This window comes from Notamacropus eugenii, chromosome 5, assembly GCF_028372415.1.
Source record: "Notamacropus eugenii isolate mMacEug1 chromosome 5, mMacEug1.pri_v2, whole genome shotgun sequence".
NCBI lineage: Eukaryota > Metazoa > Chordata > Mammalia > Diprotodontia > Macropodidae > Notamacropus > Notamacropus eugenii.
Window position 1 is genome coordinate 148,433,245 of NC_092876.1, and position 17,353 is coordinate 148,450,597.

Here is a 17,353-nt window from a genome sequence, read left to right on the forward strand (position 1 = left end):
AGGGGCGCACGCACACACACACACACACACACACACACATATACACACACATACACACACACAGAGTGTTAGAGGACAGAAGAATCTAGCTGACTAATTGAGAGGAATAAAAGGGAGGGGTAGAAATAATCAGACAAAAGCAGGAGAGGGGCCAAAAAATAAAACCCTAAAGGAAAAGTGTAACAAACTAGAAGAATCAGAGGTGAAGGGAATAGAGCCAGTGAGAAGAGGGAAAACAAAACAAAACAAAAAAAACGATTGAAGTAAAATAATTGAAGGAACATAATACTATATTTACAACAGAAAGGGGGAAAATCATAACTTGAAAAATTTCAATTTTATAAATAGATAGAGAATTCTTATAATTTTAAATGTAACTGGATTAAACAGCCCAATATAAGTCCAAAGCCAGATATAAACCTACCTGAAGTTTTCCTTACTACTTTCCTTAACACTCCACATTTATACACTTTAGCTCCTAGCCAGACTGAACCACTAGATGTCCCTCTCAATATGACATTCCACTTCCCACCTATGGGTATTTGCACTCACCATCCCCTACTAAGTGATACCTGCAACATGTAATCTCCTCATCACTGGCTCTCAGAATCCTTATCATCTTTCAAGACTTTACTAAGTCAGTAAGTCTATAAGCTTTTATTAAGGGTCTATTATGTTCCAGGCATTGAGATAGGTTCTGGGTATAACTGCTTCATTACGTTCATACCTGATTTCTCCTCCCACTCATAATCTCCCCCACCCCATTCTGTTGTTAGTACTCCATTTCACTTCAAACTACTTTGTATTTATTCTCCTGTGTACATATTGCAACTGCCACTAAGTAAAATATATGCTTCTTGAGAACAGGGACAGTTGCACCTTTTTTTAAAATCTCTAGTGCCTAGCACAGTGATTTGAACATAGTAGTCAGTTAATAAATGCTTGTAAAATTACTTAATTGAATTTAACTAAATAATAATCTCGCAATTCCAGAGATATTGAGAATTCGCTGATATTACCTGAATAGTTAGCTAAAAGTCAGTATTGAGTGTTCTGATAACTTCAGACAATTTTCCTCTGTTAGGTGCTAAAAAAAAAACCCTTTTATTTCTCAGCCACTCAGCTAGTATTATTCCCTTGTTGTTTAACCCTTCTTGTTACCTTTTTGATAAAGTCAGTCACACTAGAGTGTTGGAGATTTAATGTGTTATATTTGAATTTTAGGAGGACTATAGGGAGAGAGCAACCTCAACACAAAGGTGAGGCACTAATGGATGGTAGATTTATAAGCATAGTAAGGGGTGAAGAGAAAGAACTGAACAAGTGACATTTTTCTGTTACTGTAAGTCCTGCTCCTACAATAACAACAATTACGCCATCTTTATGTTATCCATCTCTAAGGTCAACCTTGTTCAATGGTATTTGCTTCCACAGTGTCTATTTTAGTGGGTTGTTATCCAAAAAATTCCTATCAACTAACTACAAGCACATAAGAGATTATTACATGACAGGTACTATGCTAAGAACTGAGCATATAAAAACAAAAGGAAAACAGTTGTTGCTTTCAAGGAGAGTGACAACAGGTACATACATAGATACGTAAAAGACATATCCAAGGTAACCTTGGCTAGGAAGAAACTAGTAGCCTGGAGGGACTAGGATTGGTCTCCTTCAGTATGTGGTCTTTGAACCGAGTCTTGCAGAAAACCAGGAATGGCAGATTTCAGACATAAAGGGACAATCAGTACAAAGGTATGGTGTTAGGAGATGAAGTGTTTTCTGTGAAAAACAGCAAATAGGCAACTATGACCACACTGTACAGAGAGTGGGAGGGAGTAATTTGTAAGTAGAATACAAAGGTAGGAAGGAGTCAGGCAACCAGCAGTTTATTCCCTGAGATAATAGAACTCCATGGAGTTTATTGAATAGAGCTATAATGTGGTCAGATTGAAGAAAATCACTTTGGTAGTTTTGTGAAGCATAAATTGGAGTGGAAAAAGGCTGAAGAAAGGGAGATTTTTGATTAGAAGGCTATTGTAATAGTCCCAGCAAAAAGTAATGAGGTCCTAAATCAGGGTAGTGACTGTGTTACTAGAGAGATGGGGGTATATCTGAAAGACATTTTAAAGATAAAATAACGAGATTTGGCATTGATTAAAAATGAGAGGGAAATCAAGGATGACAATAAAACGGCAAACATGGTTGACTTGAAGGAGGTAGTGACCCTAATAATTACATGGGTAGGTTTGAGGGAAAAAAGTAATGAGTTGATATTCTTACAGAACGTAAAATTGAAAGATATCTATAGGCACATGCTGATGTTGAAATGGAACTCAGGATAGAGATTAGAGGATTATAGACAAATTGGGAGTCATCTCTATCAAGATAATAATTAAGCTTATGGTAACTATTGATATTGTAAGTAAGGGAGTGTAGAGAAAAAAGATAAAAGAGGCCAGACAGAAGCTGGGATACATTCACAGCTAGTGGGTATGATATGGGAAGAGATCCAGCAAAAGAAACTGAGCAGGAGCAGCCAGACAAGGAGGAGAAGAAATTAAAGAGAGTATCACAAACCAAATGGGAGATTATCCAGGAGAAAAGGGACAATAGAGTTGAATTCTATGGAGAAGTCAGTAAAGATGAGAATCGAGAAAAGTTCATTAGATAATTACAATTAAGAGCTCATTGGAAAGATGAGTTTCAGTCAAACGATGCAAATGGAGAAAATTACACCTACACTAATCTATCTTAGTAAATCAGGCAATAAACACTTATGAAGTGCCTACTATGTTCCAGTCACTATGCTAAGCACTGGGAATACAAAATAAGGCAAACAGTCCTTACCCTCAAGGAGCTCACAATGTAATTGATCTCAAAGAAAGTTACAGAGAGTCTGAACTTTGAACATCTTTCTTTACATTGCTGTTAACAATTTCTGTGGTGTCATACTAGCTGTCAATCTCTATCTGGAATAGATAGGCAGGCAACAAGCATCTTTAAGCACTTACTACATATCAGGCACTGTGTTAAGCACTGGGGATACAAATCAAGTAAGACTAAGAAAGCCCCTGTCCACAGGGAGCTTATGTTCTAATGGGAAGAGACGACAAGTTTTAAAGGAGTTTAAAAGGGGAGGAGAGGAAGAAGTCACTGTACCAGTGACCAGTTGTTAAGCTATGATAGACAGAAGCATAACCAGGAAGAGAATGAAGCATGACCAGAAGGGGAAAAAATAGAAGACCCCAAAGAAATTCACCAACGGGAGAAGGGGACCAGTATGGCAGAGTAAGGAATACTATCACTAAGGTACTAGTGTTGAATCCCTCAGAAACTTGTTATGTGACAATAAGTAAGTGACTTGGATTCTGGACCTCAGTTCCTTGATTTGTAAAATAAGAGATTTGGCCTAGATTATAGTGCTTTAGCATTCCAAAGCCCTTTGCCTATGTTAATCCATTTGATCTTCACAACAGTCTTGGCCACAAAGCTCAAGTTCCAGTAGATCATAAGAAACAAAACTTAGAATTCATATATGTCATGTATGACAATGAATATCTATGGTTCTGTAATATAAGGACAAATGTAACTTTGATGGGATCATAAGGTCATAGTGTTAGAGCTGGAAGGGATCTTAGCGTCCATCAAATTCAACCTAATTAAGAAACTGAGACACAGAGAGTTTAAGTAATTTGACCAAGGTCATAGAATTAGTAACTATCTGAGGTCGGATTTGAGCTTGGGTCTTCCTGACTCCATCCAGCTCTCTGCCAGCTACTCAATAATTTGAAAGGCCAAAAGATGCCCGACTTGAGTTTTACTGGTAGATCCCTTCCCTTCCTTTCCCTTCCCTTCCCTTCCTTTCCCTTCTCTTCTCTTCTCTCCGCTTTCCCAAAATCTTAAACCTAATACTCTCTGAAGCTCAGATACCACTGGGCCCTTGCCTAAGGCCTCTTCTGGACCCTCCTGTCTTAAGAGTGATTATCAAAAGTAACTGTTGCTGTTTTCCTCCCACCCTGATGTCTTTCTTTTTCTTTGCCTCATTAGTGGGGCCATGCCCTGGCTACTTCTTAAACAGGCCTATTCAATAAATGGATGTTAACTCTCCCAGTTTATCTCCAGTTATTCTGATGAATATCTGGTCACTGGATTCAGATGGTTCTGGGGGAGAAGTGAGACTGGTGACCTGCACACACTCAAAGGAAAGTCAAGTGAAAGTCAGGTCATCATTTCTCTGATGGCATGGTCTTCTTTGGAAACGAAGGACAAACACAACAAACACAAACTACACAATACTGTTGCCACCCCCTTCTAGACCTAGAACAAGGAGGGACTTCAGGGGTCATCTGGTCTGATCCCTTCATTTTACAGACTGGAAAATTGAGACTCAGCAACATTAAAAGATTTGCCCCCAAACATGCAAATAATAAGTAGCACAATGGGAATCTGAACCCAGATCTCATTGACTACCATACCATAAATCTACCATACCGTGATTAACTTGAGCTTCAGCTTGTCAGGTGAAGGTTGTCCAAAAGGTGATGAATCATTCTGGCCACACTGACTTGTTAAACAAAACCAATAATGATAGCAATATTTTTAAACTGTTATTTTTCAAAGTACTTCACATGTACCATTTTGCAAGCTCCACACATTAACTCTAATGTATAAAATGAAGCCAAAGATATCTGATCTTCTTCATTTCGTGGATTGTCATGAGGAAACTGTTTTGTAAACCTTGAAGTGCCCAAGTGATTTCTATTGTGATCTTATGAGGAATATTCACTCTTCTGTTTATTCTTTGGGTCTAGTTTTACCTTAGTCTGAATTCTCATCTCTAAAATTAGGGTTTTTGGTGATATAGTTTAATTAGGCATTCCTTTCTGACTACACCCAAGTTTTGAGGAAAACATATTTTAAAATCTAGTGGAAAGAGTGACCATTGGACTAGAAGTCAGTGACCTGGGTTCTGGTCTCAGTTTCACTAGCTATGCAGCCTTGTCCCTGCTTAGCCATCTTTGGCAATGTTTGTGATCTACTTACACTAAGTTACCTTCTATCTTTTTGGAAAGGGTTAGCATAGTAATGTGTTCATTTGCTTCTTGGCTGCAGACAGAACAATACATCTCAGAAAAGAAGCCCGACACAAGTTAAATGGCTAGGCTGAACAGGCAGCTTTCTCTTTTTTCTCTACTTTGTTTAAAAATAATTGTCCCTTGAAGAGGGCTACCTACAGTGACATTCAACTCTAGAAGACCATGAAATATTCCAAAAACACAACGCTGTCTCCAGTCTTAAAGAAAGGAGCTGAAGAGGCTAGAAGACTATACCTGACTAGGATGGAAGTAAGCATTATTAGTATAATTAAACATAAAAGCATAATTAAGCATTTAATAAGCATAATTTCTATGATCTTCTAGGAGTATTTAATTCTCAAAGTTGCTTTCTCCTCACAGAAAATAGGAACAGCTCTCTCCTCTTTATACTTGTCACTTCTTCATGTTGAGAAAAGGAGCACCTCCTTCTGATGGAGACTCTTTTGGGGTGTGTTGGTATTTCCATCATCTCCAGGAAGACTTGTGAGCCTTTTATCTTTCAGGGTACTGTTAAGGATTATATTATCAATTTATAGAACTCATTTTGAAGGTGTATGTATAGAGCCAAAAAATTTCCCTAAATGCCATGTGTCTGTTAGTTCCATTTCAACCTCATTCTTTCTGCTTGTGTGTGTCTCACTTGTTTGTGAATGTAAATCAGTGACATTTTTTCTGCCAAACATCTTATTGTATATCATTGGAAAAAGTCCCAACATTCAGAGAGAACAGGTCCATTAGCAGATCTGGAGTGCTTCAGTCATAACATCTAGGCCTCAGTTTGTACTGCATGAGATTATCTGTGGTCTCTTTCTACTCTAACACATCTATGATCATAGAATTATATATTCCTTCTGCCAAACCAGAGAGCAAGAGCATTGATGTGCATGTTGGAATGCTTTGGGTAACATCCATAAAGTAGGGTGGAGGGTCTGAGAAATAATAAAAGAGGAAAGTACCATTAGTGAGAAGGCTTTGCATGCTATTTCCTGATAGTAAACACACACACACACACACACACACACACACACACACACATACACAAAAACCCTGAGATTTATAACATATAGGGTCCCTTTTGGCAGCAAACTAGACTGACCGTTCTAGCACAAGAGAAGTTTCCTTTAGTAGTGGTCTTGTCTGCGTAGATAAAAGTATCTATTAAGATAACAACAGATGCTCTGCTGCTTTCTCATTGTTAGAAAAAGTTGGGTTGGGTTTTTGTTTCTTTGTTTTTTAATTTGAATCCTTAAGATCGGATTTGCCATGGGAATCCTTACAAAAAGTAATAGTCTGTTGGCTAACAGCATAATTCCAAGGGGCTCTAGATTTTATAACTACATCACTTATAGAATAATTGGCTAATATGAAGAATTCTTTGTCTATATTGGTATAATGTATAAGGAGACTACATCTGGGAATCAGAAGACATGGGTCTGGGTCAAATCTACATGACCATTTTACGTCATTGGGCCTCAGTTTCTTCATTTGTAAAATAAAGCAACTGGACAAGATAACATATAAAATCTCTTACAACTCTTACATTTCGTGATTTCATACAAGTTAATGAATCACAGACAATATTTGCCTTCATTAGACATGACCAGATCCAAGGAGTATGACAGATGAAGGGAGGTTGAAATGATCTCCAGTACATGAACCTCCTGTCCATGCTGAGGGCTGAAATTAAACTAAAAAAGAAACACACAAAGATTATTTCTGTATCTTAAGGGGAAAGCACATCTATATTGCTATGGTACAAAGAAGAGATCACTTAGTCTCATAGAGCAAAGTTATTTTACATTCATAGTAAAATAACAAAAAACTATACTTATGAGAACCACCCAGGGGAAAGGAAATGCTGAAACGCTAGGCATTTCATCAAGCTAATATTTCTGTGCTTATTCAATTCATATTAGCTGCTTTATATTTTCTCCCTGATGCTGGATAAATTATTCTGCTCTGGCCTTCATTTTATTTAATTTTGTAAGTAAGACCACATGGGATATTAATTTCATCACAGTTTTCCGGAGAAGGGAAGAAGTCACTCCTCCACTGTGTTGTCTCCAGTGGTAAGTAAGCAAATCTCTTTAAAAATGTTGCTCCATTCATGTAGGTCACCTCAAACCTATCCCCTGCCATCCTCCTTGGTGGCTTTGGTATTCACATTGATGGCTCATGGCAATCTAGCCTGCAAGTCATCAACCTCCTCAAATCCTATGATCCTCATAACCTCTTTCTTCTGCCCTAATCATATGATTACATGTTAAATCTCATCGCTACTCCAAATTGCTGAACTACCATGATGCAGAACTTTGAAATTCATTCTCCTTATCCTCATCTATCCTTCTACTTTTCCCATTGCCTTTCCCCTCCAACCCATATTTTACCCTCATGGACTCCAATGCCTCCCTGTTTTTCCAATTTATGACCTATCCCAACTTTATTCTGCTCCCTTCATTATCCTGACCCCATAATAAACCACACCATCTGGGCACTGTACACTACCGTTGAATTCACTGTCCCACTGTCTTTCCATTACCCCCTACCTCAACTAATCCCCATCTCTGGCTTACTACTACCATCCTCATTCTCAACTCCTTAGAACCACAGAATCTTAGAATTGGAAGGGACCTTAGAGGACATATAGTCCTACTTGGATTTGGAAAGGAATCCTGCCAAGCTGGGAGTAAAAACTAATGTATTGGACAATAGAACCAGGATCCAAAAAGCTTTTCCCAGTCTGATCTGGTAGGCTGAAGATTACCATATTAAATTTAATGGAGGTCGATGTATAGTCCTTCACTTTGGTTCAGCAAATCAAATGCACAAATGCATACTAGTATAGACATGACTAGAAGGCAATTCATGTGACAAAAGTCTAGAATGCTTCGTAGACTTGGAAGTTCAGTATAAATCAACAGTGTGATGTGGCAACCAAAAAAATTAATTGTACTATTAAATTATTGTGTAGCATTGTCTGAAGATATGGGGACAGAGGAACTCAAAGTTATCTAGGCAATAGACTTCAGATTGTCCTGTCCTTGGTCTTTATTTCTCCTGCTTAGAACCTTGTATCACTTTAGAAAGAGATCACAACCCACTTGAAGGGTTGGCAAATTTTGGGGAGAAGCTCCATCTTTACCTGAAGCTGGTTTCTATGTAGCATGCTGAATGTTATCTAAGCCATTTATTTCAGACTTGTTCTTCTTACCCATTTCCAAAATTTCCCTACTAACCATATTTGCAAGGTTAGTACACTAAATTAATTTTATGAATCTGGGACAACAAATTAGAACAGAGAGAAATGAACAGAACACTCAATGTAGGAAGGAAATAATTAGCACAGGCAATAGAAATAAAGCAGCAGGTTCCCCTTAGGTTTGGAACCATAGGGAGGAGAGAATATTTCTAAGAACAGACCATATTAGTCAAATTGGTTTCAGTTCCCAAATCTCTGTGAACAAAACTCCTACATAGACTGCCTTCCACTGATTCTCTCCAAACATCCATTCCTATCCATTCTGAGAATTTTTGTGCCTGCAAAACAGGGCAGTATAATGTAATCTTAGGATACAGACAGACACACACATGTACATACATGCACATATATGTATGTATGTATGTGTATATGTATATCATTATTCCGTCTAGCTCTAGATGTCACCTTTTAAGAAGGTCTTTGGCAAGATCAGCCATTTCAACAATTCATTGTTCTCTACTTTCGAATCCCTTTATCTTCTGTACTACTATTTGTAATGCTATCATCCACTTTTTCCCCTTATAATCCAAAGATACCAAAGACTACTGGGAGAAGTCATGAAACTACCATGTCCACTAAAAATTCATCCTTATCTAGTCCCTCTTGAGCCCTCATTGCAGCATAGCGATCCTTTTATTCATCACTGACTGAATCTTGCTTATATTCTCTATAGCAGCTATTCTAATCTTTTTTATCAAGCCTACTTACTGCTCCACATTTTCTTGGAAAGAAAACTTTAGCAATAAGAAATTAATTCCTTTCTCTGGGAATTCAATATTTCATATTTTTCCTCAGGCCCCTAAAGTGTATCTGTCAAAACTCTGCCCTCAGCCATATTATTTTCTTCCTCCCTCTCGATGTTGCTATCCATTCTCATTGTTTCAATGATTGCTCCTATAAAGATGATACACAAATCTACATATGTATCATTCTTGAGCTAGAGATCCACATTTCCAGTTGCTCCAAGATGTGCTACCAGCTTTTTAAGTTCAAAATTACCAAAGTACACTCATGCTAAGTTTGCATGTGTATGGCTACTCTTTTGCATAGAAACTGTGCATTGGTAAGATAGCATAACTCAGATTTGTGGATATTAGATCATGTTTTGATTTTTCTTGTTTTTTTTCCTTCTATAGACAGAATATGATTATCATTGCTTTTGCTTCATTTAGTAGATGTTTCATGTTAAAGAGTTAATTCTATTATTGTCTAATTTTGTATATATGGGAAGCACCCTGGTAGGGGCTCCAGTGGTGTGTCATTGGAGAGTATTCACACACACAGAGTTACCCCTAAAACCCTAAGAAAATCTGAACAGTAACCAATTTGAATAGTAGATGGATTGCATCTGATAGCCAGATCATGAAAAACAGATTGCAGTTTTTGTAGGGAATTATGGATTGTAGTCTAGGCAGCAAGAGGGAGAAAGGTGAATGGTTAGAAGAGGCCTAGGTTAGGATATTTCCCTCTCAACTTTGACTTCTCTGCTTTAATATCTGAATATTTTAGAGAAAAGAAAAGAATAGGCAAAAGAAGTCATAGAGAAAGAGGTCAAAGAGAGGAAAAGAAGTCAAAGCGAGAAAAAGGAGAGGTGATCAGAAGGAATAAGTTAACTCAAAAACTCCAGTGAGTTTTGACAGAAATGGAGATGCAGCTGGAACTTTACACTTATATCCAGTTCATCATTTCCTATCCAGTATTTCTGGAAGCCAATTAGTTCAGCAACTCTGCCAGGTCATCTTCTAGTTATCTTTAGTGTGGGTGAGAGAGCACGCTGTGTTACCATGACCAACAACATGGAAAAATCCAAAGGAATGTACCTATTACAGGTCAATTCATTGCACTTATTAAAACTTGCACATAAGCTGCTAGTTTCGTTGCACACCTTTCTAAACATGGTAGTGTTTATTTCAACTTTACCTGAGACTCGATATTGTGATGGAAGGAAGGTATTCATCTGTGTGATTTGTTCATTTTCTCTTCAGCAGTCTCACAAGTGAATGTGAATGCTGCTCATAGAGATTGCTGTTTGTCTTCTGTTCTCAAAGAGAACTATGACATCAGGGAGGTGAGGTTATGATATACATGTGAACTGTCTGGATGCCTCACTGTGGTATGGATTTGACTCTGTTACATCAAAGACCAGGACAATGAAGAACAAATTTTGGCATAGTAAAATGGAAAGAAAACTGGATCTGGAGTCAGATGACCTGGATTTGATACTATTTGTGATTTTGGACAGGTACTGGGCTTGTCTGAACTTCTATTTGTTCCACTGAAAAATGAGGGGGTTGGACTAGCTAACATCAAAGTTCACTTTCAGTTCTAAATCTTTGATCCCATACTATTACTAGAAAAGCTTTGATTTTAGGCCAGTAATGGATTTCATGCTTCTTTGCCAAGAATTCATCTAGCAAAATTCGGATGGGCATTTATCCAGGTTGGTCAATATGCAGTGAATATTCCATTCTTAGCTCCTCTTAAAGGCAATTGATCAAGTTATGGAGAGCTTCTGTTTTTGGTCATTTGGAAGAGAGAGTATTCATACTCATGAAATGATGAAAGGAAGGAAGAAAGAAAGAAAGCAAAGAAGGAAGGAAATAGAGAAGGAAGAAAGAAAGAAAGAAGGAAGGAAGCAAAGAAAGAAGGAAATAGGAAAGGAAGGTAGGAGAGAAGGCAGGAGGGAGTATGGGAGGAAGACAAGGGAGAGGAGAGACAAGGAGGGAGGGAGGGAAGGAAGGAAGGAAGAAAGGAAGGAAAAAGATAAGGAAATAAAAGGAAAGGAAAGGAGAGAGGAAATAGGTAGTTTTTAAGCATCTAATATGTACCAGGAACTATTCTAAACATTTTCATTTCATTCTTACCCCCACCCTGGGAGGGTGGTGCTATTAATATCCACATTTTACAGTTGAGGAAATTGAGGCCCCGAGATGTTAAGTGAGTTTCTCAGGGCCACACAGCTGACAAGTCTGAAGCTGAATTTGAACTCAGATCTGACTGACTCTGGGTCTATCATTCTACCAACTGCACTGTAAACTTGAAAGACTGAAATAATAGTGCAACAGTGGAAAACATTCTGGATTTGTAGACAGAGGACCTGAATTCAGTTTCTTGTTCTGACAGTTATTACTTATGTTATCTTGGACAAGTCACTTAACCTCTCTGGTCCTCAGTTCTATAAAACAGTTGAACTCAATGGCTACTGAGGTCCCTTTCAGGTCTAAATCTATGATTCAATGAAGGTTGTTAGAGAATGGCCCATTATTTTCTAGCATCAGATAAACCTCAGATGTACTCTGAAACCCTGCAAATGAAATGGCCATTTTTTGACATACAAGTACTACCCTGGTCCATCCAAGTAGAATAAAATTATCATAGCAGTAAAAAGTCTACTGGATTTTATAATAGTGCATTTTTCAATATCATTGTAATGGTATCCCACAATATAGTCACTGTGAAAAATGATTCTTAAAGGTCCCCTATCCCAGCCAGCACGCTTCTGAAAAGTTCTTCAGGACGTTATTGATAATGAGATTGCATTGGAAGCTGCCCAGATTTGGATGGTACAGCTTCTTCTGCCTAGATAGCCCAAGACTGGGAGTGATCTGGCATAGTGGGGTTTGGGGGTTGGTGGCCTGATAGAACAGGTATTTCCTCTGCCTGGAGATAGAATATCAGCCCCTACTGAAAAGTTACTGTACCAGGATTAAGTGACCTAAATGAGGTACTCAAGACCTTTATTTCAATATAGCCCACCTCCCAGTGTTTTGACCAATCAGAGCTGATTAGCACCCCTTAGGAATACCTACTCTTTGAAAGGCATATAACTCTGTACCCCCAAATCCCAAATCAAGCCAGTTCTCGACTGGCCCCCTTAGGGGTTCTAGTTCTGGACTGTAACTTCCATGTGACGCATATCAAAGCAGTTTGTGAGAGAAATAAAAGTGTGGACACACATGATCTAATTTAGTTTGTCTTTCTTAGATTTTTGGGGTCCACCTCACTAACATTCCAGGGTTAGATAGGTCTTAGCCGGAGACTTCAATAAGATAAAGCCAGCTTTTGGAACGGGGAACACAGAGCTGCAGATATTAGGAATGGCTCTTGATGGAAGCAGGAATTGTTTTCTGACCAAACCTCTTGATTTTCTCCTCCTGGGTGAGCCATTGACTTCCAGGGGGGAATGTGATTTCATTCACATTACTGAAACACAATGGATCCCAATTCCAAATTCAAAGGAAGCATTTGCATCTACCTTATTGTACCATTGGGTAACAGGAGATGTTGCCCAAGCTCGCTCTGAGCAGCTGGAACACTGGGACCTTGGAATCAGCACAGCTGTTTAATTGTCAGGCTGTCTATGTAGGTGAAGCATGTGGCATGATTTCTACTTTTCCAATGTAGCAGTAGTCCTTCCTGGATGCTTAATTAAGCGAGAATGGCTGATACTCCATTGAGAGCAAAGTTGACTTGTGAAATATGTATTGTCATTGATCCCATGAACCTGCCCTAGGGAAACAAAAACCCTTGCATCCCTTTAGGGATAATATTAAAACATTCAGGAGTATCCCTGAAAATTCATGTGAAAAGAATTTCCTTCTCTTCCTCAATTCATGGTCTCCCCTGTTCTACTCTAAGAATTTCATTCATGGAAAAGAAACAAGAAAATAAAAATCAGAAATTTCCAGAGTTTCTCGCTTTTTTCTAGTTATCCTTGGTGACTCTCATTGGTGAATCAGAGGGTGAAATGATGCCAAGTCCTTCTCTTGTTACCTTGAATATATGAGTGCCTACACCAGACTAGGATTTGTCACATCCATCTATTACCATGTAAGATCTATGAGTCCATGGGCTGTGTCTTATCCCTGGTACTTTGCAACAGGGGCTGATATTCTATCTCCAGGCAGAGGAAATATCTGTTCCATCAGACCACTTAAACCAGACCAAATCATCATCATCATCATCATCATCATCATCATCAATTCTTTGGAGGTATTATTGTGGTATTATATTATATTATTATATTGGGGTAATATATTATTATATTGGATAAACAAATTAATTTTTTGTTAACTCTTTAAAGAAATATAATTGATACATACCTCTCAGTTTTTACTTCAGAATAATTTCCGGATATATTTCTGTATGTTACCTGCATTGAGTATTCTGTTGTAACAAAGAAAACCAACTCCACAAAACACTCCCACCTTATCTATAACAGTCAACCCATGCTTATTGACTTGTTGACCAGCTCTGTATTAAAACCTTTTAAGGCAAGTTCTTTCAGTTTTTGATTTTATCTTTGATTTTAGATCCCTAATTGCCTGCTTACAATTTATTAGAGAAAAAGTCCTAGTTTGCTCATCCAAGTTCTCAGCTTTTTATTTCTGTATCTTTAATTCAATTAAAATAAAGAGAGTAACATTAATTAAGTGACTGCTGTGGTCAGAGCAATGTAGAGTGTGGAGATAAAAAGTTTAGATAAGATATGGTCCATGGACTCATAGATCTTGCGTGATAATAGATGGATATGACAAATCCCGAATGGCTAAAATGCACCACATGCATAAAAATGTGCAAGAGAGGCAAATAATAACTCATGTGAAATTTATAGCTTAAAGTCCATTTTCAGAACACTCTGCTTATTGTGGAGACTGATTACTCAATGCCCTATGCCTGCTGGAGGGGAGAAGTTGTCAGAGCTTAATAGAACAGTTCTTGATCTTCTGGCTTCCAGCTTTGCGAGAGAAGACTCATGGTTCCTGATTCTCTTCAAGAAGATGTTCATGAAGGGAGAGAAAGAGAAATACCTTGGAAAGGAGCTGACATGTAGAGGAGCTAGCACCTTGATCATGTCCCTATTCTAGGCTTACCACATCAGGACGTTGGAGAATCTCTCTTCATTGTGCTGAGATATCTCTTCTGTTGAAAGACTTCATTCACTTTGTGTATTATCTGCATAATCTCATGTGTATACTTCATCTGATTTCTATTTTCTATATAAATGGGTTTATTTGCTGTAGTCTTGGAACTGGTATTTGATGGGAAGGGAGTCAAGCCTTTGGATAGGTAACTTGGAGATACTCCTTCCCTGTTAAGAAATAGTGATTAGGAGAGCAGCTTGAACTTGAAAATCATTATCCCTAGACTAACTAACTAACTTAAAAACTAACTAAATAAATAAATAAATAACTATACCTAAATCTATATCTATCTATCTATCTATCTATCTATCTATCTATCTATCTATCTATCTATCTATCTATCTATCTATCTATTTAAATCTATCATCTATCATCTATCTATCTATCTATCTATTTAAATCTATCATCTATCATCTATCTATCTATCTATCTATCTATCTATCTATCTATCTATCTATCTATCTATCTATCTATCTATAATTCTAGCCTAGTACCCTTTCTCTGAGGAAAAGAGTGGTCAACTTCTGGAGCCCATTTCCTGTTTCTTCTCTTTTTTTCTTTGCTTTTTTAAAAAATTAATTCATTTTCAGTTTTCAGCAATCACTTCCATAGTCTTGCATTTTCTCCCCCTTCCTCCCCTCTCCCTCCCTGAGACATGCTGCATGCAATGTTATATGAGTTCTACACATACGTTCTTATTAAACACATTTTTACATTAGTCATGTTGCATAGAAGAATTAAAATGAATGAGAGAAATCATGAGAAAAAACAAACCAAAACAAACCATAACACAAGAGAAAATAGTCTCCTTCATTCTGTGTTCCAATTTCATAGTTCTTTCTCTGGATGTGGATAGCATTTTGCCTCAAGAGTCCTTTGGGAATGTTTTAGGCCCTTGCATTGCTGTGAAAGGCTAAGTCTATCAGAAACAGTCTTTGCACACTGTGACTGTTACTGTGTACAGTGTTTTCCTGGTTTTGCTCATTTCATTCAGCATCAGTTCAGTCCTTCCAGGCTTCTCTGAAGTCCTCCTGTTCATCATTTCTTATAGTACAATAGTATTCCATTACATTCATATACCACAACTTGTTCAGCCATTCTCTAATTGCTGGGCATCCCTTCAATTTCCAGTTCTTGGCCACCACAAAGAGAACTGCTATAAATATTTTTGTACATGTGGCACCTTTTCCCATTTTTATGATCTCTTTGGGATACAGTCCTAGAAGCAGTATTGCTGGGTCAAAGGGTATGCACATTTCTGTAGCCCTTTGGGCATAGTTCCATAGTTCTCTGCTCTTCAGAATGGTTGGATCAGCTCACAGCTCCACCAACGATGAATTAGTGTTCTAATTCTCCCACATCTTCTCCAACAGTTAGCCAATCTGATAGGTGTAATGTGGTACCTCAGAGTTGTTTTGATTTGCGTCTCTCTAATCAATAGTGATTTAGAACATTTTTTCATATGACTATTGATAGCTTTAATCTCTTTCTCTGAAAACTGCCTCTTCATATCCTTTGACTATCAATTGGGGACCTGTTTCTTCTCCTGACAGAAATCAAAATCTTCCTTGGAGAAATATGACAGCAGGAAATTAGAGATATCTAATCATGCCTCCCTGTGATCCACATCACATGGGTAACATAATACACACCCACATCTATACCCTTGTACGTGTTTATATACAAAAATGTTTTACATACATCTTGTTTTATTTTCACTATAGCCCTATGATGCGGATACCACATCATTTATTATTCTCTTTATACAGATGAGGAAACTGACGTCCCGACTTGAAAAGGGTTACATAGATGGTAGATGTCACGGTTCATGTCCAGGACTCCACTGTCTCTTAGTCCAACATGCTTTTGGTATGCCATCCTGCAAAGAATGTGCTATGTGAGATTTAAATGCTATGTTATTCAGAGGTGACAGAAAGAAAAGTTCAGTATGAAGTCACTGATTGCTATAAAATTTTGTGAGCATTTCTTTCTAAATCAGTAAAGATTTTTCTTCACGTGATTACCTCATCATTTCTACTTATCAATTTATGGCATAGATAGGGTGTATGGAAGCCAGCCCCAACTGCTCTATGACAGCCCATTCCTAAATTTCAGTGTGATTATTTACATGATAGAAATCAGCACAATAATCGCAATGACAACAGCACAGCTATTACTGCTATTATTATGACTACTGCTTCTAGTACTACTACTATTACTACAACTACTGGCATTTATATTGCACTTGAAGGTTTGCAAAGTGCTTTCCATATGTTATCTCATTTGAGTCTCTTAATATCCATGGGTGCAGGGCACTAGCTTTTTTATCTAGTGCTATCAGCCATCTCACCAAAAATTGGTCTGTTCTAGATACAGATTAACCCCTGAAAAATAAATGAAGTTATTACAAATGTATAGATCTAGGTAAGTGTTTGCCGTGGGTGTGCAGGGATGTGTGGTAAAACAAACAAACCACCTTCCACATCTCACTGTCCTCGCTTGTTTTTCTTATTGAGTGTATGTATTTTAGTAGAAAAAAATCAGCCTGGGTTATGAATGAACAAACTTTGGGATATTTCTAAAATTGTAGAATGTGTCTCTCTGATTGGCTGTCCCCTAACCCAATCTGAGAGGCAGCTGGGTGGCTTAGTAGAAAAAGTTCTGGCCTGAAATCAGGAAGACCTGAGTTCAAATATGACTTTAGATACTTATTAGTTGTATGACCTTTGGCAAGTCACTTAATCTCTATTCGCCTTAATTCACTGGAGAATGAAATGTCAAACCACTGAGTATCTTTGCCAAGAAAGTCTCATGGACAGTACAGCCCAGAGAGTCATGAAGAGTCAATGACAGTTCAACCTGACATTCCAAAGACCACTCTGATCACTACTTCAAATACCATAGAATTTAACAAGCATTTATAAGAAATTGTGGCAGTTGGTGTTAGAATATACAGTCAGTGCTGGTGGAATTTCCACCCTCTCCCTACCCTTGCTTCCTACCAGTAAGAGGAGGAACCAGGAAGAAAGTGGTTGGACAGTTAAGCAGAGCCAGCTTCCTCAGGCAGTGCTCTA

The 17,353-nt window shown here is 37.9% G+C and overlaps 1 long non-coding RNA gene across 3 annotated transcripts in view; it reads left to right on the plus strand.

The window, feature by feature from the left end:
• The window catches only part of LOC140505334 (uncharacterized), a 54,819-nt gene that overhangs the window by 18,416 nt on the left and 19,050 nt on the right, over positions 1-17,353 (plus strand). Inside the window, exons 2-3 of one of the 3 annotated variants that reach the window (XR_011967453.1) lie at positions 1,225-1,259; positions 5,113-5,345. The exons of 1 other annotated variant lie outside the window; for it this stretch is intronic. This is a non-coding gene — a long non-coding RNA (uncharacterized lncRNA). The remainder of the gene's footprint in view (positions 1-1,224; positions 1,260-5,112; positions 5,346-17,353) is intronic. One more of the 3 variants, XR_011967452.1, reaches the window with a different exon arrangement.